The sequence below is a fragment of the Aplysia californica genome, unplaced genomic scaffold, assembly GCF_000002075.1.
Source record: "Aplysia californica isolate F4 #8 unplaced genomic scaffold, AplCal3.0 scaffold00009, whole genome shotgun sequence".
In the NCBI taxonomy this organism is placed as follows: domain Eukaryota; kingdom Metazoa; phylum Mollusca; class Gastropoda; order Aplysiida; family Aplysiidae; genus Aplysia; species Aplysia californica.
In genome coordinates, this window is record NW_004797279.1 from 1136467 (window position 1) to 1146125 (window position 9659).

At 38.1% G+C, this 9659-nt stretch overlaps 1 protein-coding gene and 1 long non-coding RNA gene across 7 annotated transcripts in view; one reads left to right on the forward strand and one right to left on the reverse strand.

The window, feature by feature from the left end:
• LOC101845814 overlaps positions 1-9659 on the forward strand; it is a 124842-nt gene that overhangs the window by 23282 nt on the left and 91901 nt on the right. The window lies entirely within an intron of this gene.
• The window catches only part of LOC118477709, an 8720-nt gene continuing 4111 nt past the window's right edge, over positions 5051-9659 (reverse strand). The window contains exon 2 of the long non-coding RNA XR_004858557.1: positions 5051-5202. This is a non-coding gene — a long non-coding RNA (uncharacterized LOC118477709). The remainder of the gene's footprint in view (positions 5203-9659) is intronic.

Sequence of the window (9659 nt, forward strand, 5' to 3'; positions counted from 1 at the left end):
AAACAAAATACTGTCATTTTATGCACATGTGTCATCGGTATTAAACGACCAGTGTTGTTAACATCAATAAAAGTAAAACATGTATTATGGCATTTACAGAAGCAAAACACGTTTTTTAAAAAAAGAACCCCATAACAGTGATCATTCGTTTGAAAGCATTATTTTTATGAAACGTTTTCTCCCATCAAGGAGCTGCAATAAAGTTGCCTGAGATTTGTATATCAAATATCTCCATTGTAGAACATAAAAATATTATTAAGCTGTTCAAATGTGAGAAACCACACGAAAGAAAAAGTAGACATGGATCTTAGTCTGTAATTATCACCATCATCGTAATCATCGCCGTAACCATCATCGTCAGTTTCATCAGCAGTGGCAGCAGATGCACATAACAAACTCTATTAAACAAGTGAGTATTTTGCTTTAGAAAAAGAAGAAAGAAGAAAAAAAGAAAAGACGTATTCAGATACCAAGTAAGGGTAAACTACGAAGTAAGCATATGCAAATAAGTCATTGACACTGCCCTAATGGGAAGTACGGACCTGGCGAGACGAAACCAACTTTTCAACATCAGGTTTCAGATTGGTCAGAAGCAGACGCTAATCGCCACGCTCTGTGATCCTTAGTTTTTTCCTCTGCTTCGAATCCCATTTCTACTAGACAGGAGGTGGGAAAAGCGATGAACAACAACTTGATATTTCCCCACAGGACGGGATATTTGTCTTGCACAATAGTTTTCAACCACAATGACTGGTACGACTTTTTGAACAATGGTTTGATTTCAAAGTCACTTTTCACTGTCAGCTCTTCTTCAATTGCCACTGTCAAGTCACCATCTGTTCCAGTATTGTATTGAGTACCCAGTCTAGAATTTCCAGTTAAAAGATATCAGTAAACCTTGTCTTCGCGATCATATCAGCATGCAAATCTCTGAGGTGGTTGGTATATATTCCTAGTTCCTCATCAGAAACCCGCCCTTCTTTTAGTGTCGCTGTCAAGCTAGGAAACTGAGCAAGTTCTCTTCTGTCAATCTTTCGGTGAAATACTTCCAATTTCAACAAGAATGACGAAAGCATGGATTTTGCTTTGATCAGGTTGGTGTCATCCCCCTGCAGCTGCAAGTTGAACTGGTTAAACTTTGTGAAAAGATCTGTGAGGAACGAAATGTTGTTCTTGTGTTCTTTCAGTTTATTGCAGAGATCGCTGTCTGTTTCTTGAACAAAGCTCCGGCACAGAGTCAAACAGGCAGAACAATAATTGTGTTAAACGGTTTCCTTTTGAGAGCCACCGGACTTCAGTGTGCAAAAGAAAGAATTGAAGGTTCTCGTCATTTCAGCGCACAGCTGTTGGAATAATCTCGAGTTCAAAGCGTGGACTTTGATCTTGTTCACACACTTGATGACAATGGCTAGTGTGTCATGCAGACTTTCATTCAGGGTTTTTGCCACCAAATTCTGTCTGTGAATGACACAACGAACAGTTAGTGCTCCAGGAACTGATTTCTTCAAGAAACTCATAAATCCACGGTACCGATCAGTCATCGACGGTGCTCCATTTGTTGCATAGGCAACTATATTGGCTAGAGGAATCTGTTTCTCCTCAAAAAATTCTTGGACCACTTTGAAAATGGACTCGACTTTGGTATCTGTTTCCAATATTTTCGCAAATAACAATTCTTGCATTATCTACCTCACCCTCAATGAACCGATATCCAGTTGAAGGATGAACTTACGTCCTTGAAGCATTTTGCACAATGACTCCTTAACATTTGCTGACATCCCATCCATACGTCTTTGAACGGTATTGTCACTTAATGACAAGAATTTTCAACACAGGCTCCGGGGCACGGTGCAGGACTGTGCTGACCACCTCTCTTATCGCAGGCAATGAGGTCCTCACCGAGAGTACGGAGTTTGCCTGCCTTTGCAATAAGCAGATATAAATTATTAGTTGCTCGTAAGTCTTCATCAGCTTGATCGACGTCGGCTGCAAACATCGATTTAATTGATTTTTATTTCTGGAAATTGATCTTTAGAGTTTTGAAGTATGCCAGATCTTTGTCAGATTTGACGGGATGATTCATCTTTATAATTATTTATTATGGGCTTTGAGTGCTGGAAAACAAAGTTCTTAGTAATAAGTAGTATTGTAAACTATGCCCAAGTTATCAATTTTTGTTTTTGTTTTTTTATGTGGCTTCTTTCCCTTCACCATTTTTTATGTTGCATTTCATGAACATCTCACACCGCCCCCTTTACTCCCACCACCGCCCCCCAATCGCCCAATTTCGCCACAGCGCCCCCCAAAATGTCGCCACCGCCCCCCCCCCTGGGGGCGGTAGCGCCCACTTTGAAAACCACTGCATTAGACGAAACAGAGTATCTGTGGCGAGTACCTAGCCGCTGTAGTACTATAGTACGCATTCAGGGAGAAAGGAACATTATACGAGTAAGTGCACTTGAACCTGTCTAGAATGATCCTCTATTTCAGAGAAGAAAAATGGTCATGTTAGATAGGCAGTTCTCTTGGATAGTTTCATTATTCTGTAATAATAGGAAAAAAGGCTAGGGGAAGTGGTGAGAATATCGTATTTTCCGAGTGGTTGTTTGTGCAGGTGATCGAGTGTTGGGTAATGAATCTATTGTTTATTTCCTTTCACGGAATCTAACATTCTATTGGAAGACTTTTCCAATGCATCTTGGGATTATAAGAAGATGCACTTAGTGTTGCTTTTCACCTGTGGTGTTTGTTGTAGGTTGATGATGCTATTGTTGTTGCTATTTGTTTGTGTTATTCGTGTTGTTGTTTTATTTGAGCATTTTAGAAAAACAAAATTCGAAGAATAAGCAAGCATTCTGCTGAAGCTATTTGGAATGTGTCTCTCTATCTTATTAAGTGTTGTTAGCGCCCCCATATTACTATGTGGTCGTGTAACTATCGAGATTTCCGAAATCAACGGCCATCCTGCATATTATGTTCTAGGCAAGTTAAGTAGATGGAGAGCCTTCAATACTCCTTTCTTCTTCTTTCTTTTTTTGGTAAGTGTTTTACAGTGCTTGCAACTGCATAAGGTCATAATATGAGCACGAGGGACACATTAAACATTTTCAGTGGGTAGGAAATTTTGAATTTTCTCCTGGTGGTGGCCGAAGACTACTCTTATCGATTAAAGACCATCAAGGGATCTTCAACGCGCGCAACTTGCAAGAAGTAGGAAGGAGGCAAGGAGTAGTAGTAGAAAGGCTATAGAAAGAACCAGGAGCCCAGAGAAGGGGGGGGGGGGCAAAGAAGGTGAATGCATGGGGGCAGAAAGTGGAGACGAAAGTAGACGACAGAACATTGCTAGAGAGCAGAACAGTAAGTGGAAGGATACAAATTTAGAGAAGAAAATGTTTCTGTCGCTTCCAGGATTCGAAGTGAATGAAGACTATTGAATGAAAAGTGAACCCTTTAACCTCTAGGCCCAGAGCCCCCTACTCAATACTCATCAAAGAACCCACTTCAAAGAGCTACTCATTTAGTCTGTCAGATCTTCAGTTTTACTGAGCCCAAACTTTTGAGAAAAACGACTTTTGTAATTTGTTATCTCTTTTATCGATTGAACGTGTTGTGAAAATATTTTGTAGAAATTCATCTTTTAATTGATAACAAAAAGCACAATAAAATAAAATAAAAATCTTAGTAATATTTTCAAAAGAATATCACATATTTTTTTACCCTTTCTGAATTAAAAATAATATTTTTATTTAAATTTAAAACAGTTTAACATCTTCTTATCTATTTGTTGTCCAATTTAAAGTGGATCATCCGAGGCAGTTAGTCAGCTGGTTCCATCTCTTTAAAACATGTAAAAAGACCACAAGCTACTTCATTTTAAAAAAGTCTCTCCTCTCGGGAATCGAACTATTGTCTCCTGTGTGTGACAACAAAACCCTTCACCGCCACACCACAGGCAAGGGTCGTTTCATTCATCTCAATATTGTTTAATTGATGTATTTAAGAAGTTTACTGAGCCTGGGGATTTTTTAATAAAACAAAACCATAGTAATTTAAATAAAGCTAACTGTTTTCGCAAATGCCCCCCGCTCACAATGGGAAGCCTTGTAAACATTGTGATAGGGTTTACTTTACGCAATGTTAAATCACTGACGGAGAATGGGGTCCCGTGGACAGCTCAGCTGCTGCTAATCTGATATTGATTTCTCGTTACCCGAGGGGTAATCCAAAATCGATCTGTGGTTCTCAGTGATGACTTGTCAGCCCGCACATGTCTCAGTTCGCGAGTGATATGTTGACATACTATGAGACTATTAAGTTAAGTGTGTGTGAGCCCAAGTGTACACGCTCGTGAGTACATGTGTGTGCGTTTGTGGGTATGTGTATGTGTGCATGTGTGTCTCTGTGTATGCATGCGTGTGTGTGTGCGTGTATGTGTGTGTGTGTAATTGTGTGTATGTGTGTGTTTATATAATATGTATGCGTGTATGCGCGTGTTTATATAAGTGTGTTTGTGTATTTTTGTGTTTGTATTTTTGTGTGTGTGTGTGTGTGTGTGTGTGTGTGTGTGTGTGTGTGTGTGTGTGTAAAGAGTACAAGTATATCGGGAAGCTGTGCGGGTAAGTTTGTTACGTAAAATATTTACCCAGCTCTTTTGGACTAAAAAATACCCGCGGGGACAAAATCCACCATTTTGGAATGAACGGGCATTGGCTCTCCTAACTGTACGAATCTAGTGACACAGCGTGCTTGGTAAACAACATTATTTTATTACTAATTTTCATTCATATATAAATGCACTTTTTACAGTAATTCTCTTGCTCAAAGACGAGTATTCTCTTTGAGATGCAAGTGCAGATTTAGTACGACATGGCATGACATGATAGGATGTGGCATAGTATGGTACAACACATAGTTTTAAAAGACAGCTTATGAGACTGTGGTCTGGTTAAACAGACATTGTAGTTCACATTATCTCGAGATATCTCTACCAAAATCAAGGATAAAACTGTTACCGCCTTGGATCCTGAATGGTCAATCAATATAATATACACTGTTTTTAAACCTTTATTTTATCTTCACACAGAGGAGTCCTCTTAGAAAAAAATGCGTGGGAAATAGTGTATAACTATGAAGACGGGCTTCCTGTCTGCTGATGGGATTTGATGGGTTTTCCAGACGGATGAAAGCTCAGACGGACGCCGCCTGGGGATCAAGACACAGATATGTTTACGTTAGGGTTAGTTAAGTAATGATGTAAGGTTGTTTTTCTATTCCCTTTTGTCCAACTCTCAAACAAATTAACAAATCATTCCCTTTGCAGGTCTCTATGTTCATTTTTGGTGTTGTTCTCTTCACTTCTCTGAGAGATAGCCTACTGGGTTCGATCTACATTCTTCAAACTAAAACTGACTCAAAATTTGACTTTTTGTTTTCAATATTAAAGGGAAACAGCTTTAACTAATGTTAGGTACGTGGAAATGAAGCTTTCGCTCTGTGAAACTGAAGTGGACACTTATGTTTCCCTCATACTTTGCACAAACGATTGAACAAATCTATATCAGTAAATAAGTACCACGGAGACGGATCAGTGGATGGTAGCTATAACGGGGTTAAGTGGTGGCATGACAGTACCAGTTGTTGGAAACATAAAGAGCTGAACGGTGCCTGGTTATATGTTAGACATCGTGGTGAAATCAGGCGCTCGTCAAAATATTGAAATCGAAGAAACAGGCATTTTTCCTCCAGTCTGGAAAGTTTTTTCAAATTTTGGTTTTTTGGCCTTACACTATTCATGTCCATAAAAAGACATATTTCTATGCTATTTTTTCTTTCACGATAAAAGTTGATTAATAGCAGAAAATATGTCGAGTTTCAGTTTTCAAGGACCTTCAAGCCATAGAAGTTCCTAAACTTTGGCTGCAATTTTCTCTCTAATTTTTACCTAAGAAAGCAGGCTACCCGACCGCCTTCAATCACAAATATCTTGACTTCTTTACGTTCCAGGCACGTGTAAAAGTAAGTGTACGGTTTTAATGCCCGTATCGAACTATTAGATTATTTGAGAGGTAAGATGAACAAATTTCACCTTCATCTCCAAAAGGGCCGAGTGAAATGGGTTGCCAGCCTTGTATAGTTCAAGAACACCCAGTCTAGAGTTCAAATCAAGGCCATCTTCTCCCCAGTCTAGAGTGTTTTTCCAACTGGGCTAACGCAACGCTCACTGAAGTGTGTCTCAAGTTGGTGGGTACAGAGGTAGCAAACAGATTGTACAAAATTTTACAACACCCCCTCCCCCCAAAAAAAAATTTTTTTTAAATAAAAAGAAACAAAAAAAAAAAACAACCAAAAAAAACAAAAACCCAAACAAAAAAACACCAAAAAAAAAACAGCTACAAAAAAACCTAACAAAATATTAAAAGGATAAAACATAATTTTCATGACTTTTTTTTTACTTTGAAAAAGAGTACTATTTTTTCTTTCTTTTAGTCAGTGAAGGAAAATCACCGATATTGTTTAGATATATATTCTTCAATTTTCAGGGGACCTATTTTTTAAAAATCCTATAGCATAAACACATACGAATTTGACTCTTCAAGGGCACGAATTGTTTTTATTATATTCATATTTTTAAGGAAGGTCGAAAGATTTCATAAATAAACAGAATGTTATTGTGATTCTCAAAGTTTACCTTAAAGGCAAGGTTGCCGCCATTCCCATTACTGCGAGATCGGTTTAAACACACAAACAGAAACAGTTTCCAATGTCACTTAAACCAAAGACGTCAGACACACTCAACTAACTCTCAAGAACAGTATACAGAGATTATAATCTATTGCTATAGCTTTATTCCAAGCCCCCCCCCCCCCACACACACACACATACACAAGGGATTTGAAATTCGAAGTTGGGAGTGACTGACGTCAAAAACACTTCTCTTTTGGGTTTTATGTTTCAATAGTCGAGAAATTTGTTCTTGACAGACCATGGCCTATATTCCAGTGCAAAAGATTGGGTGGTCTGGCAAATAGTTTTCTCAATGGCTTTGTTGCATCATGTTAAATGAAACTTTTGTGAGAGAAATTGCTCCCTCTCTGTTCCAGACTTTTAATTTCCAATCCAGTGTATGAACTATTAAAAAACATCCAGAAAATAGCTTCAATTCCCATATTATTTCATACAGAAACTATACATTTATTACAGCATCTCACTTTTGGTAAATGAACGACATAATATACAACACCCCGAACACACACCCCCAAGCAAACAAACAAAAACTAACGTACCCCCAAAAAAAAGCACATAAAACAAAACTTTTTTTTCTTCCTTTCAAGTTCCAGGATAAATTAGATTGTACGACCGATGTTTCTACTTAACTGATCCGTCGATGTCTGACTTATGGTATATCGTGTATTCCAATTAGTTCAGTTTTACTCTGTTTAAATTAAACCGCAATACATTTTTCTCTATTGTAAACTATTAATAGGATATTCACGACTCCGAAGTGGATGATTGGTGGATTGGATTGTGGTGTGGTTCGATCCTTCTTACCTATCAAGCATCTGCATAACAAAGAAGGTTTTGGATTGGAACGCACAGGGTAAGAGATCAAAGGGAAGACCGCGTGTTACCTGGAGAAGAATCACAGAATTCGATGTACAGAAAAGTGGTAAGACATGGAATAACATCAAAAGGCTAGCCCAGGATAGAGAAAAGGTGGAAGGTGTTTGTCCGTGGCCTATACCCTGGCGCAGGGTGAGAAAGACAATGATGAGGATCTATCGTCCTTATCGTCATCCAGTGCCAGATCTGCGACAGACATCGGCGATCATGGTTCTCCATTCATTCCTTTGCTCTGATACTCTTTTAAAAAAGCTGCGTTTCCCTGATCTTTCCCTGCTATCCATTTGTTTAGGTTTCCCAAGTAGATTGTTTTGTGCCTACCCCTGCCTCGTTTGCCTTCAATTTTGCCAGTGAAAGCTAATCTAGATGTTCAAGACCTTTACATCGTCCTTATATTCCGTCCTTTTTTCCCTTGTATTTTAATATCTGCTGTCGGTGACATCTATAATCTTTGGCCCTCATTATTTGGTGGTAAGTGTCACAAAACTCGTACTAAAACAAAAAAACAAAACAAAACTAAACAAACCCCACCCCAAATAAATCAAAACACCCCTCCCCTTAAAAAAAAAAAAAAAAATAAGTAACGCTTTGCGAGTTTAGATGAGTCATGTGAGTGTCAAAATGGAACGCTTTCATCTGTATCATAAATCAGTCTTAGAGAATTTGCGACACCGATAAACCAGATCTATGCCCTTCTTCACTCCTCGACTCTTCCTGTAAGTGACGCAGCTAGGGAGAGAAGCATGGTGTTGCTCTGTAACACTGGCTATGTACAGCGCCTTTTTTAAATAAAGATACTACCTGGAATATCTGGAGCGGTCATCTCTGTCTCAGAGGTTGACTTGGATTGCCCTGTCATTGTTTACGGTCGCTAGCTGCTCTCGAACATTGTGCCATAATAGAACACTGTCCATACTTTAGTTTAGTTTTAGTATGAGTTTTGCACACTTGTAGCACATTGAGGTTATAGGAATAAGATAGTAACAAATACAACAAAAACGGAGGAGGAGAGATAAGGTCGATAGATGTTTATTAATATAATATGACATTACTTATTTGCTTAGTCTCTCCTTATACCTTCAGGTACAAAAGGCGGAAGGCAGTCGACGCCAAGCTCATCTGTTCCGAGCCACTCTCTCCGATTTCAGCACATTTATTAATCCCTGGGTGATTGCCTCTTCTGTTAGTTCGCCTTTATAGCTTCCAGTTGGTCTTCCCTGCTTTCTTTTTCCTGTTGGTTTCCAATGCCAAGTCTGGTAGCATTGATATAGCGCGAATTCCCCCTCAACAACAGCTAGCTTTATGCGTTTTACAATCTATAATTAATATCATTTAGGAAAGAAGGAGCAAACAGCATCAGAGCACTCGCAAACCACCAACACAATCCTTACTTTGACGTTGTCCGCCCGTTCTAAGTACGTTGCTCAACATTGTGGTCACCAATCTGGACATTGTGTCAACAACTAATGCTTGACATTATGCCAAAAATGTCCAATAACTCCTTTATGTCCATAGAGCAACAGGTGTTCTAGAACATGTAGCCCAAGTTGTCTCTTTCAAATAATTCTTTTAACCTAGCAGTCCCTGAGGGCCTCTTTAAGTACTACTTCATGTGATAATAATAATAATAATAATAATAATAATAATAACAACAACAACAACAACAACAATAATAATAATAATAATAATAATACTAATAATGACGATAATAATGATAATAATGATAATAGCAATATCAACAACGACATCAACAATAATAATAATAACATAATAGCATTTATAAAGCTTAATGCTGCGTTCTACAGTAACATCATTCCATGAAATTCTCAACAGTCCAGTTTCCAAATAAACCACATTTCCATTATATTTGAATCCAAATTAAAAATCGTTAAAAAAAAGGTACGAGAATTGTCTTTAACTTGTCAAATTCTTGTCACCATCTGTGGCACAATAAGTTTAATAGTAGGCCTAATGGCCAAAATTCTATTTAGATAAAATTTAACATAGTATTATATATATAATACATTATTTTACAAGTT